Below are 6,659 nucleotides of genomic sequence, written 5' to 3'. Positions count from 1 at the left end.
GGATGTTGTCAAAAACTGGAGCTAGCTGTAAAAGAATTTTGCGTAGTTGAGTACGTTCAACGTCTGTATTTGCACTGCTTTGTTTTACTTTCTCAGAAATCATTTGCATAACGACGTAGTCGGCTTCGTCTGGTGTATTGTAGTTGTGTACAAACGTATCTGTGAACAATGTGGAATGACAGTCTATGTTACGTGATGCAGAAATGACCTCTGTCCGATTAATTGTTTGTTCTTCTGCAGATAAAGAGTGCTGAAAATCTAATGCCAGTTGTACATTTCCATCCTTTAACATTAAATAGGAATTTTGAAAGTCAATAATTACGTCGTATTGTATCAAAAAATTCGTACCTAAAATAACGTCTGTTGTCAATAAGGGAACAATCCAAAAATTTGAGTGGAACGTATGACCTGCAATACAAAATGATAAGTGTGTCTGTAACTTTACATCTACTCCTTTACCAGATACTGCTCCTTTTACTTTAGTTTTGCCTAATGGTAATGTAGGATAAGTATTCTCTTTGTTACAAGCGTTGAAAGTTTCCTCATTTATAACTGACATAGGTGATCCAGAGTCGATTACTGCCGAAAATGTGGATGATCCAATCTTTACTTCAATGACAGGGTGGGAAATGGTTTTTTGAATAACTGGTTTTTCATGCAAAAGAGTGTCTCGGATGTCGTCAAAAGTAATAACATTTTCGCGAAGAAGATTCTGTGTGTCAAAAGTATTGCTTACGTCGCTGGAAGATGCAATTTGAATAACTGGTTTTTCCTGCAAAAGAGTGTCTCGGATGTCGTCAAAAGTAATAACATTTTCGTGAACGAGAGTCTGTGTGTCAAAAGTATTGCTTACGTTGCTGAAAGATTCAGTCTGTACTGTATCTAGTTAAATTCTTTTTGACGTACTGTTATTTGCGGGAGGATGCTGTGGTATTTCGACTATTTGTTTTGTTCTGTTAATTCTTCCTGACGTATTACGTTCGGGATGATACCGACTGTCTGGTTCATTCATGATAATCTGTTGTTGCCGATGATTCTGCTGCTGGTAAGACCGACTGTTATGCTGAAAACTGTGCTCATTACTTTTACGTCTGTCGTAATAATCGTTGCGATATGAGTTGAAATGGTGTGTTTTCTGTACGTACTGATTTCCTTGTTGCTGTGCGTTACTATTTGGTTGAGCCGACGCTATACGTGTAGGCGGCGAAACATTAAAGCTTGGTTGACCTTGCAGACTACATTGTTGGTTTGGTATGCTAACGGGCTGGTTTTGATGCTGTTGCGGAGAAAACCCTCTATTGTTGCCAAAATGTGTTTGCGATAGCTGAAAATTTTGTACATACTGATGATTACACTTCTGACTGTTATTAAAATTATGCTGGTATTTCTTGTCATTTCAGGAGTGTCTAACGAAAACTGTCACTTTCGGTAAAACTTGTCATATCAGGTTTTCTTTACTCATTATTATCCTAGATAGATGGATAGTTGAAGAGCTTTTTTGATAGATATAAAGGATAGTAGAAGAGAAGGCAGCAGTGCAGAAAACTAAAGATGAAATAGCACTACTACGGCTCGGGGCCCTGTGCACGCTACGGCACATATTCATCGAAGTGTAATGAATCCCCTGAGGTCACTTACGCGCTGCAAATAAATTTTAGTTTCTGCGTTACAGGCAATGTCGGTGAAAATTCAGAAGCAAATTGTCGTATCCAGGCCAATTCTAGTTTCTGCATTACACGCCAAGCTGATGAAAATACAAAAGCAAATTGTCGTATCCAGTCCAAAGGATGTATTTGTGTTCTGTCATTTTTAGATACCTTAGAATTTTCCACGGATAAAAATTGCTTATAATCAACGTTATCGTCTCTGAACGTGTGAACTGGTTCAGGATTGTATGATAATCCGTTTGTCTGTGTCTGCCCGGAATCCAAGTCAAGTACTCTCTGTAAATTACCTAAATTATACTGGCTGTGTGAGTGTGAGAAATGTTCGGAATGTGGCGTATGCTGTGCCGTGTTAGAGGCTGAAATATTTTTCATCTCTGTCACTTCTTGCTGTAAAGACGACACTTTTCTACGCAATGTATTATTGGATGAAACTATCTCACTAATCGTCTGCTGTAAATTTTGGAATTCGGGTGTTTGATTAAACGAAACTGGTGACATATCGTCTGATTTGGTGTCATTGTTTGTCATTGTTATTTTCGATAACGTCAATACGACTGGCCAATTCATCAAATTTTTCAGTCAATGCTTTAACCTGATCATCATTTTTAGTGTCACAAGCATGAATTTGTTTTTGGTTTTTACGGGTAGTTTTGTTCAATTTCTTAACGTCTGCTTTAATGGCATCGGGATCCTGTATTAATTCTATTTGTTCAAGTCTGTTGGTCATTGTCTGAAAGTCTACTGTGTGTGTGTGTTTTTTTGTTTTAAGATCGGAGATTTCATCACGCAATTCGGTGTTCAACTGTTTGATTTCGTCTGATACTGTTGCAATATTGTTGTCTACGTATGTTTTCGCCTTCGTAAATAATTTACGCTTATCTTCCTGTCTCTGTGCAGTAATTGTATCCATGACTTGTTTCTTTACTTTGTTCTGTTCCTGTATGAATTTACGGTAACGCGTTTCACTGTTTTGTAGGTGGTGATTAAAACGTTCGTCAATTAGGCTGTTTTGTTGTTCAAATTTCTTGTCGACTTTCGCGTCCAGCGTGTGTGAAAGTTCTGATGACATTAATTTAAACTCGTCGCGTAACTGTGTTGCGTTTTCAGAACATTGTTTAGCGACTGCACTATTTTCATCTCTAAGTAATATAGTTGTGGCTGCATGTGTATTACTTAATTCTTGTGCAACGGATCTAATTTCTTCACTACTATTCCTAGCACAAGCCTTAATTTCCTCACGTAATTGTTCTTTAGTATTATGACATTGCACGGCAACGGCTGCAATCTGTTCATTAATCTGTTTAAAGTTCTCATTAATTTGTTTGATCGACCTGTCGTGTTTTTCATTCGACTGTTTGAAAGTTTCATTAAGTTGTGTGTTCGATTCATTAAGTCGTTTGAAATTGACGTCTTGTTTTTCATTCGACTGTCTGAGTTTTTCATCAAGTTGTAGCAATACTGCCATAACTTGATCCATGCCAAAAGTAGCGACTCTATTTTCTATGATGTGTGATGGTGTATTTGCATGTGACACGTTTTGAATAACCATTTGGTCATTGCCTGATCCACGAAAAGGTTCGCTAATCGGATGTGCACTGTCGGCCACTAGAGCGGAATCAAATAAATCTGACGTGCTTTGTGTATGTTGTTCACCTTCGTTACAAACAATTATCTGTTCGCTACGTAAATTTTGCAAATCAGGCGTGTCAAACTGGACAGCGTTCATTGTAACGGAAAGTGCCGCGTCATCAATTGTCGTTAAATTTACATTGGACACAATTGAATTTGTTTGTTCATCATTTAGATTAGAATCATTACTGGTGGTCGGTACGCACAGATTGTCTGTAACTGGAGGATTATCATCAAGACACTGAGTGTCGCTAGTATTATCAGTCAAATTATTAAAGTCGGCTTTTTCACTCATTACGACTCGCGATGTACTATTAGCAGTTTTTCGCGGCATTTTCACAACTCAAAGTTAAGCACAAAATCAAACAAAGACAAACCAAAAATGGAACAAATACAGTTACAACAAAGAGCAATAAATTGCCGATGATCTGTGAAAGAAAACGTGACAAATTAGTAAATGCGTTGCGCCAGATGCAAACTACTTTTAATATCAAGTAAATAAGAGCAGATATATAGCTGACCACTTCTCAGAAATTCACAAAAATACGATCCTGGCCGGTTGTCGCCAAGTGCAAGTTCCCCACAAAATATGAAATAATATGAATAATACTCTCATTTAGCGTAACTACCCAACAGTGAAAATATAATACAATGTGACAAACCTATAACCTTTCAATAATTGACAGTCAATTTAACCTGGTAAATTTTGGACGTCAGCAATGCTGCGTCATGGCCCAAATACATCATTCTGAATAAACTGAAAAATCTTACCTTAATTAGATCGCCGGATAACGCGTATATATCTGCTCCTATAAGAAATTTTCCTGGCGCAACTAAGTGCTATGGTGGGCGATAGATTTGTCTTATAAAAGAGGAAAGAACTGACTTTTCTTTTCAATAATCGGGATTGCCAAGGATTCCAGAAATTAGTGAATTCTTTAAATTGAGATAAATGTCAAAAGTTACTTTTTATGAGAAAGATTATTATTAACAGATTTTTTTAAAACATTTACATGGGACTTGATGTAACAATACTACATATGCTTTTACCTTATCCTACAACGCTCAGGCTCCGCCATCGCTGCACACGACCGGCCCAGTCAACACGATACACCAGACCAGACTGCTCGGTAGCAACAACTTACTCCTACTGCTACACAGTTACTACTGCAGTCAATACTGCTCTTTGGTCTCAGATTCTCTTATAGCTTACATATCGCAGGAAGCGCGTGAGCAATACATCGAAATTACATCAGCTCGAGTGCGCTAGCAACAAATTCTTTAATTACGGACCTCTTACAAACTACAAAAATAATTTTGTGGTGGAAAGTTCAAAATGGTTCAAATGGCTCTGAGCACTATGGGACTTAACACCTACGGTCATCAGTCCCCTAGAACTTAGAACTACTTAAACCTAACTAACCTAAGGACATCACACAACACATCACATCACGAGGCACAGAAAATCCCTGACCCCACCGGGAATCGAACCCGGGAACCCGTGCGCGGGAAACGAGAACGCTACCGCACGACCAAGAGCTGCGGACGGTGGAAAGTATAGTGACTGTGTTAGAAAATTGTATTTATTTTTCCAATTACTGATTAACAGCTGACACTTCTCCACTCGTAGAGTAAGTTAACAAATTAAAAAAATTGTACACAAAAATATTCTATGTTGTCCTCAGTTTCTTTAATTGCCTGCCATATTTGTTACTGCTTATAGAATCATTGACACTTTTAGTGAGATTAATATTTGGCTGTATGTCCTTCAAAGTTCTCTGGCACTTGCAAACATCACTTAAGTCAGCCTCAGTAAAATCATAGCTGTCCACCTTTAAGCAACATATTTTGAACACGACAGAAACTTGCTGTGATTCACCAATGAAACTTCCTGAATACAAATCTAATATTTCTTTCAGCATGAACTAAGCGAGGCCAGTCACTCTAACAGCAGTTTCAGTGGAAACTGTCAACTTTCCATGGTCATACTCTGTTATGAAGTAATTTGGGATGGATATTTCAACTTCCTTGTCAAAGAGCGCCCAAGAGGAGCAAATCTCACATTTTTTTTTTAGAAAAAGCTCCCTCTTTACAGCATAACCAGAAATGTACATCAGCACTGCCACGAAATTTTCTGATATCTGTGATACTTTAAAATCCTCCCATAACACTGCAGGATATTTGTCAACATTCAAACATTTATCGAATGTTCTACATCTACATCCATACTCCTCAAGCCACCTGACGGTGTGTGGCGGAGGGTACCTTAAGTACCTCTATCGGTTCTCCCTTCTATTCCAGTCTCGTATTGTTCGTGGAAAGAAAGATTATCGGTATGCCTCTGTGTGGGCGCTAATCTCTAATTTTATCCTCATTGTCTCTTCGCGAGATATACGTAGGAGGGAGCAATATACAGCTTGACTCCTCGGTGGAGCAATCTTCTCGAAAATTTAACAAAAGCCCATACCGAGATACTGAGCGTCTGTCTTGCAGAGTCTTCCACTGGAGTTTATCTGTCTTCTCTGTAACGCTTTCGCGATTATTAAATGATCCTGTAACGAAGCGCGCTGCCCTCCGTTGGATCTTCTCTATCTCTTCTATCAACCCTATCTGGTACGGATCTCACACCGGTGAGCAGCAGTATTCAAGCAGTGGGCGAACAAGTGTACTTTAACCTACTTCCTTTGTTTTTAGACTGCATTTCCTTAGCATTCTTACAATGAATCTCAGTCTGGCATTTGCTTTACCGACGATTGATTTTAATGGTCATTCAATTTTAAATCACTCCTAATGCCTACGCCCAGATAATTTATGGAATTAACTGCTTCCAGTTGCTGACCTGCTATATTGTAGCTAAATGATAAAGGATCTTGCTTTCTGTGTATTCGCAGCAAATTACACTTGTCTACATTGAGATTCAATTGCCATTCCCTGCACCATACGTCAATTCGTTGCAGATCCTCCTGCATTTCAGTACAATTTTCCATTATTTCAATGTCTCGATATACTACAGCATCATCCGCAAAAAGCCTCAGTGAACTTCCGATGTCGATATACTACAGCATCATCCGCAAAAAGCCTCAGTGAACTTCCGATGTTATCCACAAGGTCATATATATATATATATATATATATATATATATATATATATATATATATATATATATATATATATATATATATATATATTGTGAATAGCAACGGTACTACGGCACTCCCCTGCGGCACACCTGAAATCACTCTTACTTCGGATGATTTCTCTCCATTGAGAATGACATGCTGCGTTCTGTTATCTAGGAACTCTTCAGTTCAATCACACAACTGGTCTGACAGTCCATATGTTCTTACTCTGTTCGCTAAACT

The sequence above is a fragment of the Schistocerca gregaria genome, chromosome 3 (genome assembly GCF_023897955.1).
Source record: "Schistocerca gregaria isolate iqSchGreg1 chromosome 3, iqSchGreg1.2, whole genome shotgun sequence".
Lineage (NCBI taxonomy): Eukaryota > Metazoa > Arthropoda > Insecta > Orthoptera > Acrididae > Schistocerca > Schistocerca gregaria.
Note: the sequence above shows the minus strand (reverse complement) of the source record.